Consider the following 12,686-nt stretch of genomic DNA (forward strand, 5'->3'; position numbering starts at 1 on the left):
AAAATGTGCTAACGCTGTTAGTGTTTTAACTTGGAGCAATCTATGCGTGTAGCAGTAGCACATAGATAAAATCCATTCAATTTTTATGTTTGAAATGAAGGGCTACAAAATGGATAATCACCTTTTCTTCTGGCATTTTTCAAAGAATTTTAGAAATATTTAAGTTCTTTTGAGTTTAGGTGTATGCAGCACCACCCTGAACAAGGAAAGGCTATATAACCATTCAATTATGCTACGTAACATAAGAATATGTCACATTGGATGGTGTGGATTGTGAGAGGTATCTTTTACTTCTTAAAAAATGCCTGCCTGTTCGAATGGTTACCTTTCTAGCCCTGCTATATCAAATTCTTATTCCTCCACAAAATCTGCAAGCTTTGGCTCAGCCTGACTACATACACATTTTAAATGTTTGTCCATATCTTGGCTATGCTAGTTTTCTTTTTTCTAGCTTTCCCCATTATAATTCATTTTTGCCTAACTTCATGGAAAGCTGGAATAATTTAAAATTTAAATAAAAGTTAAGGCATTTTTAATTGCGAATACTCAGTTTACCTAACAATATGCTTTTGGTTATCCAAAGTGAGATTTATATATTCTGAGCTTGGGACTGATCACCTCAAGCTTTAGCCTTCTGGAAGTGAGATGTCAACTCGTTGTCCAAGCTCCTTCTATAGTCAAAAAAGAAAAGCAGGTGACTTCTGAAGCAATTCATCCCACGCAGCAGCTGCATCATTCCCTGGAGATGCCTTTTTTCCTTACTGAGTACAGAAGGGAGCCTAGACAACTCATTTGTAGAAGGCTTAAGGATGCCTAACATCTCTCTGTGAGCTGAGGTTCAATTCTGAGCAGTTTGAACTGAAAAAATTGAGGGACAAGATTCAAAGATGAGGAGACTATGATGTCTCCCACAGGTGTAAGGCTGGGTTGTGCAACTCACAGTCTGCAGGCAAGATTCAGCCCAGTGGAGCAATCGATCCAGCTTCAGCCCTTTTCCTGCCAGAACAAAGATTATGTGTCCTGTGACCAAAATGCCAGCCCCCCTAGTGAAATGCACCTTACAAGTAGTTTTCCAAACTCACTGCTACAGTTAATGGAGGAAAAATCATGACCTGTAAAGCAATATTCATCTCGTTCCAGAGTAGATAGCTTGAACTAGGTGTCCACTAATTATGATGGTAACTTGGTTATCAAGTAGATGTTACACAGTAGTTACTTGAATGTTGACATTAAATCTGGAGCTGATTACATACCTGTTACATACCTGGAAGTAATATTTATAGTAAAAGTTACAAATGCCTATAAAAAGAAATAAGGTAGTCAGCATTCTCACAGTGGCCGAGAAAAGAGGTAATTAAGATTAAAAGAAGTCAGGGAATATTTTATAGCTTGGAAATAACAGTGTTTGGAAGTGGTGTAATCTCCACAACTGGAGATCTTCAAAGGCAGATATGGCACAGATCTGTTAGAAATGACATGGATTTGCATACTGTCACCTTGTGCCGGGGATGGACGGGTTTTGTTCCCGAGTTGCTGACTGTACAGCTGACCCATCTTGTACAAATCTGTGTACCTCCCGTCGCAGAAGGGGGACGCCCAGAGGTCCCTTTCGGTCGCGTGGTGGGAGCAAGCTGTCACACGCACCAGGGTGCTTCGGTACATGCCCCAGCCGTGCGGTGGAAATTGCCTTCATTTTTCTCACACAACTAACAGTGATAGCGAAGGTGTGTGAAGAGGGGCAGAACACGGCAGTTTGTCACGCTTACTTTTTTCTTTTCTGTTTTAAAAAGAAAATAGCTGTGTTCTGAGTAACAGTAACTCAGCAGGAGCCATTGCCTCATGTGAAACTGAAATATAGCCAGCTACCTGCTCCTGAGAAGCTAACAGCTTCTATAAGCTCTTGCAGGAGTCTGGAGGTTATGTAGTCTGTGGATGAGGTACTGACTATAAATTTACTAGTGACAATTTACTGCAGAGCAAGTCTTTTTTGCCGTGCAAGGAACACAGCAGGAGAAGCATATTGGCTGCGTCTTGTCTGTATGAAAGACAGCAGTTACTGGAGCCAGCTGCGTTGGGAACTGTACCCACACGTCTTTCTCCTTTATGAACTGCACCGACTCAAGTCGTGTTTTGGGAGTTGTAGGAGGTACAAGAGTGCAGCAACTAAAATAGGAAATACTGAGAGAGAATTTACCTCAGCCTGTTCTATGGCCTAGCGTCTAGGCTATTTTCATTGCAGATAGGCAATCAGAGTTCAAATCCTTCCTGACAAGGAATTGACCTCGTTGTCTTCTACGTGGTGGGTGAAAAACAGGAGTCCCTGTTGATTGCTCTAATGTTCTCATTATTTTGTAGTTTGCTATTAAAAACAACACTTTTTTTTGGTACAGGAACACAACCATTCTATAGTCCTAAATTAGGAGGTGTGACTTTAAAACAAATAAAAATTAAGAAAATATCATGAAACCATGTGAAATAAGTATATTGATAATGGTAAGAGTTCCCATGACATAAAAAATAGTTTAAGAAATACGAGTCTCAAGCCTGAATATGTTGGACATCTCTAAATCAAGCAAAATTTCAATTGGTTGTAGCAATCTTTGCTTTGTCTGGTTTGATTTTTAAGTTTTTTTGTACTTTCTGTGATGGACTTCATGGTCCTAACAAGAGATGGTTACAGTGGTGATGAAATAGATACGTTATTTAGATTTTGGATTTTTTTAAGATTAAGACATTTAAACCAGTATGATATGTTGATATACAGTGTCTTTTAGCTGTAATGAAAACTTTAACAACTACTAAACCAGCAGTCTTTCACTTTATAAGAACGTTACTCATTTTCTATGGTAATAGCTGCTCAGAAATTTTTGTTGTATTCCTGAATTCAGTGGCCCTACCATTCGACTTAGACCTGAGAGTATTTTTTTTTTTTTTAATTCTGTCCAAAACCAAGATGGCTCTATAGAAGAATTTTGTACTGCCTCCCAACACTGTAGCCTCACAGCACACCACAGATTACAGAAACAAACAGAAGAAAAGACTTGTGTGGATTTCTTGCAGTCTCCGACCACTTAAGAAACACATTGTGTTCATAAGGTTGTTTTAGATTATTACTTTACTTTCATTGGTCCCTATGTTAGCTGAGAAATTGTTTTGCTTTTGAATTTGAACCAATTTACTCTCTCTAAAAAGGACAAAATAGAGTTAGAAGGGACCTCTGGAGGTCAGCTGGTCCAACCATCTGCTCAAAGTAGTACTCTGAAGTTAAATCAGGTTGTTCAGTCCTACCTGTAAGGCCCTATAACAGATGTTGTTATTGTTTTCTGAATGACAGGGAATTTGTCCTTTATGAATATCGGGCTGCAGAGGCCACCTGGCAGTTTATTGCAATGTACTTTAGGATCTCCAGAATGTATGGTGATGTCTCTTGACATTCAAAGCTAGTTCTTCCGTTACTACGAAGACGACGTATTCCTCCATGTCATTTGCAGACGTGCCTCTAGGAAGCCAGTGAAAGACCACAATGACAACGTCGGGGCTGAAGCTCTTGGTTTTCTATCATCCCTCTGGACAGAATTCATCAGACCTCTATCCTGTGCAACAACTGCAATAGAGGGGGTGTTGCAAACTATTACTGAACTGGCTTTGTTATACAGTAAAAAAAGAAGTGATTGCTTATCAGTACTCAGAAACTGAACGCAGTGTTCGAGTTAAAGTCTGAGTAAGTGGATGGAAGATCCTATTTCCATATGTGTGCATCATAATGTGCCACAGTTTGGTAGCCAAAGACTTAGCTAGGCCTGTTCTTCAAATGTCATTTCTTAAGTCCCATTAGCTTCAGTAAGCATGAGGCATGAATGGAATGTAGGATCTGGACTTTATATTAAAATAAATCTCTTTCCAAAATAATCTTTCAGTTTGAATGCTTCGGTATGATGGCAATAATAACTTTACTTCAGGATGTATGCTAGCAAAAATAACTCCACACTTCAAGCGGTACAAGGTGCTTAGCAAATGCACATAATTTTGCTAGACAGAGTCATCACAAAAGCATATTGCAATTATATGAATACAATAGCTTCTTTCTGAAAGAAGAAAATGTCTTTCACTTGCTGCCTCTGACTTAGGCCTGGGATTAGAGAAACACAGTACATTCCTTAGACAGCATGAATCCCACTTTTGTAAATGAAAAGAAGAACTTGCTTGTGGCCAGATTTTTTGGCCATCTCGACTGTGTGAAATTAGAAATTATGTCCTATTTATGTCAAATAGTGGAATCAACTTAAACCACTTTTAACCCCTTGGTGCTGGAGTCAGAGAGCACCATCTATTACCAAGAATGGATGCACTCTGAACCCCCTACTTAAAAGGACTAGCTACTTAGCATAACTAAGATCCTCACTATCTTGTGCAGTAATCAAGACTGAAAGTGTGAAAATAAAAAGATCCTTATGTTTCCTCTGTTCCTCAGTGGTTTGGCAACTAGAGAACTGAGGTTTTGGACTTCAGCTGAAAAGCCTTCAAGTTGCAGCAGATTTGTGTATGAAAATAAGATATTTCCCATAGACAGAAGGAAAAAGAAATTATTCTTTATGAACTTACTGCATCAATTCTCATCATTTACTGCAATAATTATAGTACATGAAAATATTAGAATGTAATTTAGTATGATGATTTTTTTCCAAAGCAATATGTCACAATAATATTTTCTAACCCATTACTCTGCCTTCACTACCGTTTTCTTAGTGCCTGTTATTTGAGTATAATGTAACTCTCCTTGCTCAGGTAAAGCTTTAATTTCCTTTACTTTTCTTTGAATGAAGTCTATGTGCATTTATGTCCCCCTGTTTAAATTAAACATTTAAAGTACTTCTAGATATTTAAAATCAATATATCTGCCCCTTGATTTTGCTTAAAAAGACAAATATTTAAAACGCATTAAGACTTGGCTTCAGGCTTCTTTTTTTGTGTTTCTGGTAAACGCTAAAGTAGAAGAAAAAAAAAGAACACTTAAGGCAGAGAGAGGCAAAGAATCCTCCATTGTCTGATAAATCAACCAAACAAGAATAATGAATTAAATTACATAGAAGAATAAAATGCAAGGCAAGGCAAAGCAAACAGAAAGCTGCCACAAATGCTTTTAAAACCAGATCTTAGGAAAACAAAATTAACTTTCACTTAGTTCAAGGAGATAAATGAAGTGACTGTATGTGCTGACTCTTTGTTTGCAATAAGGTATTTCATATGGCAGGTTTTAAAATAATGGAAAGCTTTCCCCATGTTATCCAATGGTCCTTTCGCACAGAACTAGAGCCATTGAAGCTAATGAAACCCTTCAATGCCAGTTGGAGTTTCTAGCTGTTATTGTAAAGAATTCAGCAGTAGTTGCTTAACGCTAATGAATTATTTAGTTTGGTACTAACTGTTGCACTAGTAAGATCAGTGTTTGAGCAGCTGGCCATTTTCTGATTATCGATATTTAAGCAGCAAAATATTTGTACTTGAAGGTATCACTGTGGTCCAGATGGTTCTTTCAACAAGAAGACCTCACTGTTAATTATAGTGAAGTATACACCAATATACTGCCCTCATACTTCCATGCGAATAGGAGACGTTGGCTCAGTAGAGGCTGGCTGTGTGGGTACACATAATGTGCATTTGTATTTAGGGATTTAATTAGTAAAGCTGGCCCCAAGCACAGGAATCTTTGACAAGATCACCTCTTTAGAAATTCACCAGTAGACATTGCATAATTTGCTTTTCCACATGTGCTACAGCTGACTCAGATGCCTGTATCCTATGGGCTTCCCCAGCATCCTGCCTGGGGAGGTAGGTGATGCTGTCAGCTTTAACTGTGGTGGGAAATTATTCCAGAGTTAAAAGAATATCCTGTCAGAAGTATCCTCTGTGTGATTCCTACTCCTCCCTAACTTTGTCTTACATAGGCCTAATGTAGTTCCAGGAAGAATCTCTTTGCCTTTTTGTTGCCTGGAGAGAATGAAAAGGGGAGCATCTGACCATCTCCAGTTATGTTTGTTGTACTTTATAAACTGACTACAGGACTCAAACTGTTTTGTTTGCATGTGTTTTGTTTGGTTTATGTCCAAAGGTGAAGTGCTAACAACACTTAATATGTTGCCAGTGGGAGTCATGAAAAACATCAGCAACAAATAATACAATTTGGTAGAGCAGGCAGTGTGTGACTTCTCAAACAGCATGCAATTGATTAGTGGAACAAATAATAAAGTTTTAAAATCACATTTACGGTAGCGGCAACCTCAGTGGCATCTCCCCTGCAAATGGGACAATATTGGGGAGTCTTTTCAAGGGCACAGTTTACTGGATTTCTTCATGTTTTCACAGGCACAACAAAAACCCGTTACTGGTTGCCTTTCACTTGCTTCCAAACCTCCATACCTTTCAGGGTAGGTGGTTAAAGCTCTTGGTATGAGAGACTTCGGGGCAAGTCTGCCCAACAATTAGTCCCAGGAATGTAATTGGAACTGATTCAAAGTCTGCCAGGAAATCAAATATCACCAGCCAAATCAGAACTACCCTCTGTGGTCCCAGAGCTCAGACAGCACAGAAGACTGATTTTGCTTAGCAGGCACCCACTGATGTCTGCTGAGGGCAGGTTGTGGCTGTACTGCAATGGTTTGGTCCAGAACATTCATCAAACTAGTTCTAACGCTTTGTATGGTTGATCCACTTATTGCTTTGCTTTAAAATTTACGTAGTGTATGCTGTTCACAAGCCCTCAGTGTGACCTGAATCATACTCCAGAACACCTTTAGTAATCGTGAAAGTGTATTTAATTTGACTTAATTTTTGCATTTATAAGAAATCTTCTTTTTATTCTTAAAATTAATAACTGAATACAAATTTAAGCTTGATTTCTTTTGAACTTACATTAAAAGATCAAATACGAATGTAATTGCAAATTACCTGGTCCATGTGTGCAATCCAAAGATAGACCGTCATTACGTGGGATGAGTACCTGCAGTCAGACTAAAGATACACATTCAATATTGCATTGTGAAATCAGTTATCAAGACTTAACTGACTTTGAGGCATTGAAAAAATTAACTGGCCAACTAATAAATAAACTCCTACCTGATTTTTAATTCTTCAGGAAAAAATATGTTTTCAAAACCAGCATCTTTATGTTCCTTCAATAATATCTGTCTGCCCAGTACGCAATTTTCCACATTTCTTATTACTTCTTGAGTATTACCACAACCTATAAAGTTAATTATTTTAACAACAAATACAGAACTTTATATATATGCAGAGATAAATATATATATATATAGCGTCACTAAGATTGTCAATGGTAATGTCTGTTGTTAGGCAGTCTGAATAACTGAGGGCTAAAATGGCAAGCTTTTTATCATCCAATTCTTCCCCGCTTTTCCCCAAACTGTATCACTGGGTCACATTCAGTCAAAGCTTTGTCTTACATGCTTACACTATCATACCTGGAGCAATCCTATCATTCCTACTGTGAGTAAAAGGTACTGAGGTACTGCAGTTTAGCAAGATAGCTTTCATCAGCTGTGGGGTAATAACTGCTCACGAGTGCTCTCTTAGCCTGCCGAAGTTCTGAAGTAAAATATTTACCTTATGATCCAGGGGAGCTATCAGCAGGGAGTCATCATGCTCATGGTGAAGGTAGTTTAAGCTAACGAGTGTCCTCTTGTATACTGGGTCAATTTTCCTCCACATGCCTCTTTTTAATCTGTATTGTTTAATTAGCCGAGTTCGTAAGATGGCCATAAAACCAGCTGCATAAACACTACAGACAGGGAAGGAAACTGGGCTGTTTGAGTAACTAGAGTTGGAGGAAAAGACACCAAAAAAGGGTATCTGACACTGACATTATAATCTAAATTGAAAGATGTCACGTGTATGCAGCTGATGAATAATGAGTTCTTAAACACCAGTTATTTCTACTCCTGTGACCATAAAATGAATATAAAAAGATCCATAGTAGTCCAGACCAAAGGTCCATCCCAACAGGTATTCTGTTCCCGTCAGTGGCCAAAAGCAAATCCAAAGGAACATAAGAATAGGGCAAGCGTGTAATGATACTTCTGCAGATTATTGTCCCAGCTTCAGACAACTTCTAGTTCACGGGATTTCCTGAGCCCAGTGTGATTTCATTGTATTTATTGACTTTTGATACATTTCTCTTCCATGATAATATCCAGTGTCCCATCAGGGTCACACAAATTTTGGGCACCTGAAAAATCCTGAGTTATGGAGTTCCAGAGTTTGAATTGCTTGTTCTATGAAGAACAACATTTTTTTATTTGTTTTGAAGCCACTTCTTCTAGCTTCATTTGAATACTAATTCTTACATTGGAGACACAGAAAACAGTCAAGCTCTGTTCACCCTGTCCGTACGCACATGATTTTATAGACATTTAACCTGGTTTTGCCCTGTTCTTTTTCTCATAGACTCAGTAGTCTTAAACCACAGATTTGGAAGCTGCATATTAATGCCATTAGCTTTATGAATAACAGGTCAGCAAAGCAACATCCTGATATGGCGTGCCATGATGCGTACCACGAAAGTCTGGTTTTGGAACTTGACGGAGCATTGTACGTGCGTTGTGTAGGGTATGAGAGAGAAGGGAGTAGCAGCTGCATCTCTGTCTGCTCCCAGTGTGCAGTTAGGGGTAAACTGGGTCTGTACCTTGGCTCTGGAATTGGGAAGGACTCCCAGATTACCTACCCTCAATATAGCCTCCCCACCTAAATTAATGCCCAGATTTGTCAAAGTTACACAGAAGGCTAAAGTTAATGATAGAGTACCTAGTGACATTTTCAATAGATGTGTAACCGTGGCAAGCCTTGGACTTGTTTGTTTGGGTTTCTTTCTTTTTCATTAAATTCAGTTTTTGATGCTTAGATACCTTTGAAAATCTGGCTATGAGGGCGTAATGTAGGAGGCTTCTGTTGAGGCTACAAGCAGCTATTGTGAGACTTGGAGCTTACAAGAGGCGAATTGCCTTGTAATAGAAAACCAGAATGAGATACTGTTGAACTCACTTTGTATAGGATGCTGTGTGTGGGAAAAGGAGTGAGGGTAGAGGTAATCCGGCTTAGGGATGATCCCAAACTTAAATCCCTCAATATAAACATCTTTAAACCTTGAGGCTTCCTGGGTCTAGATATGGAGACAAATACTGTGGCTCAGGCCTGTCTTTAAATTACACACTAATTGTTAATATAATTTTTGGAAAGGCTTATAGTTGTATTATATGAAGAATGTGTTCTGTAGAGAGAAAGTTTGTTTTAAATGGCATAATGTGAGAAACAAAATCTTTGTGACTTAATCGATACTGCTTATATTCCATGTAAGAGCAGGAAACAGTATAGTTTGCCTTGTTAGGGAGTGTTTATTGAATGAAGTTTAAATGTCAACTGAGGGGTTTGGTGTTTAGTTTAATCATAATGCTTGAATAGGTGATTATTAAAAAGTTCTTTTTCTCAGAGGTGTCATGAATACCATGAATTTCATAACCAAACATTTGACACTTTGGATATTTTTTTCTTTTTTTTGTACCACTGGGTGAATCAATGCACAGGCAGCTAGAGAGCAAGAGTTATTTTCACCTCATTTTTTTTAAAAGAACTTAACTAAAATGCCTGAGACAGAACACATCGACAGCATAGTTTTTGCAGGGAAAAGAGGAGTGCAGAGAGGCTCTCAATGCATTAGCACATTAATACAGCACTTTATCATTAGTTGAAGGTAAATTGTGTTTACCTATGTGTCCTAAGACTGATAACTCACTTTGCTTTTGCTAAACTACTATAAGTAAAATAACACTTGTTATTCTATCATTATTTCTTGTCCTATCATTACCTTCAGATTGCAAATGTTGGCAAGAAACACCATGATTCAGAGAGGCATAGAATGGCTCGTGAGCCAATATGTGAGGAAATAAATAAGTGTTATGATGAGGTACTGACTGAGATCATGTTTTGCTTCTCTGCAGTACACTGAAGTATTCCTTCCCAAACTGTTCTTCAGTCATGCTGTTACTACAATGCAATAAATGCCATGTGGATCACTTTATACTAATCGTGTCTTCAAAACTGAAGCAACTAGCAGTAAATAACACTGCTTCATTTATTCACTTGGATTTGGGCCATATTTAAGCCTTCCCTGCGTATTTTTCAGGACCTCTCCAGCAACTGAGTTTTAGCAGAAAAAGGGTTTATGGAAACTTGCATATTGTAGAACTCTGTGTCGCCACGCAGAAGAATGGTGGCCTGATAAACAGATGAATGCAAGCCTGAGAGAGCAGAAGACACTTCATTATATTCTATCTCAACTCTGCATGATAGTTCTTGGTGTGGAAATACAGGCAGGTTATGCTGCAGAGCAAACACGGCTGCTCATCCTTCTGCCAGAACGGTGGGTTGGAAGCAGTGCTCTGTTATATTATTAGATCCACGGTTGTAAAGGTGTATCAGGGGTTGCATACTGGGAGAAGATACAGCAGGAACATTTCTTTAGGAAGCCTTTGACTTATACACATCTTTAGGAACTTCAGAGATGATAACATGTTTTTCTTTATGCAAGGCATCATAAATTTCACCATTTGCCATTGTTACTTTTACATTCACCATAGCATAGCTTCACCATTCAATACAATGAGATAAATAATTTTTGTCCTGGATGGTGTGTTGTTTGACACAGGATTTATACAGAGCTCCCCAAAATCATACTATAACTTTGCCATAGAAACGATCAAGCTTGTACATACTGAAACATGCACTTCATGTGCCCTGAGCAGATTCTGCCCTGTGCTGTGATATTAAATACAAAATCTTTACCCCTTGCTATAGCCTATTTTTAGCGCAGTAATGCTGCAAGACACATGATCCAGAAAGGAAATGACTTAATTTTGCTATATTTCCTTCTTCCTATTAGTCTAAAACAAAGACATGTTCAAGACTGTCTTTTAACTACAGTTTGTATGGTCATTTAGTGTCTTGATCTTGGTGGGTACTAAACTTTCTGGCCTGATCCATTAGCTACTCTTAACTATTGAAGTCAACACGACTGTTCATATGCTTAAGTGCTTTGTTGAATCAGGGCCAGAGCGCTTAGAAGCTTGTAAGATCAACCCCCCAGTATGAGAAGAAAAACAAAAAGCATGTGGCCAGTCACAAATAATCATTACAATTTGCTGTATGAAATATCAGATTTAACAATATATAATAAATCCAAAGGTTTAGCTACATGCAGAACAAATTCAGTAATTTTCTTACTGAATAGCTTCACAGAAATTTCAGTCTCATTATATGGCATTCTGTTTGAAGGTTTGAATGAAGACAGCAGGTTTACGTATGGCTAATTATCTTCCAAACTTTGATAACAACTCCTTTTGACATACAGTTAGCGTATTAATTATACGTATATATTTTGGAAGGAGTCAGTTTGCTGAGAGAACTTGACAAACAATACAGAACACCATTTCCTTTTTTGCCGAAATACTCATTTGACATATGCTTGTTATTTATATTAAATTAATACTTTTATGCTGCCAGGTAAAGGTTTTCATATAAGTATGTCTTGTTTTATAATCTTTACTTTTTTACCATATTTTATTCTAATGGGAAAATCTGTCAGACGCTGCTTGTTAATTACTTCAAATCCTGTCATGATACAGAAATCAGCTTGACATTACTGTGTTTATTGATGCCAGACATTTTTATTGTAATTAAACCTTAATTTGAGCTGCTGTTGTTGAACAAGTCTGCCCTGAAATCTTGTTTTCCAGCAAATCTCATTTGATTTTTCTTTCTAATAAGTTTTTGTAATTTGGTTGCCTGCATAATAGTGCTGTCACAGCTGGCATTAATCAGCATTTTTATACAAAATTGTAGAGACCCATCATCCAACAACCACCCGTCAAACAGAATAATATACAACTACAGAGCTGAAATACTTTTACAGCAGAGACCGTTATCATTATCACCACTTGCCAGGGGTGGAACAGAGGGAAGGAGCCATGAAGTGCTTTGCCTAAAGACCTCCAGCAAACCAGTGGCAGAACTGGCCGCAGTTCCCAAAACAGTCTGCTGCAGTTTTCTTGCTGTGGATCACAGGAATACAAAGAAATGCATAACATACCTCTTAAATCTCTTTACCCGGTCTCCTGGAGTGGTAGTAGGTTGTTGGCGTACTGGTAGTGTTGGGTTGTGTGACCAAACCTCACTGCTGTTCCTGCCCATGCTCTACCAGTTTTCTAGATACAAAGCAGACTTCGGTTCCTCATGATCTTCAAGTTAGCACCTTTCTGCAACAATAAATGTAAAATAAAGCAGAAAAAAGTATTTGAGGCAAAGAAAGGAGCTGTCTGCAGTAACATGGTAGAAAAAAAGAAACCACATTAGATGAAATTATTCACATGGCTGGCAGTAATGGAAATGTACAACAGAACAGAAATGTGGAAAATGTTGGCAAAGATGAGGAAAAGAGATTACTTTTATATTTAGTTTCTTTTCAATATACTGTAAAACTATTTAAACTAGAAATTCCAGCTAGGAAAAGTTGCAGTGTTACCTGGCATTGTGTTGGTGATTTTTCAGAATGGGTCTTGAGCTTCAAATTCTGTGGGGAGATACGAGATATAGCAAAAATGTAGAATGTGGGCCTAGGGTAT

At 38.1% G+C, this 12,686-nt stretch overlaps 1 protein-coding gene across 1 annotated transcript in view; it reads left to right on the top strand.

Moving 5' to 3' along the window:
* Positions 1 to 12,686, top strand: part of ANOS1 (anosmin 1) — a 149,633-nt gene that overhangs the window by 120,262 nt on the left and 16,685 nt on the right. The gene's annotated exons all lie outside the window — the stretch shown is intronic.

The sequence above is a fragment of the Harpia harpyja genome, chromosome 22 (genome assembly GCF_026419915.1).
Source record: "Harpia harpyja isolate bHarHar1 chromosome 22, bHarHar1 primary haplotype, whole genome shotgun sequence".
NCBI classification, from domain to species: Eukaryota; Metazoa; Chordata; class Aves; order Accipitriformes; family Accipitridae; genus Harpia; species Harpia harpyja.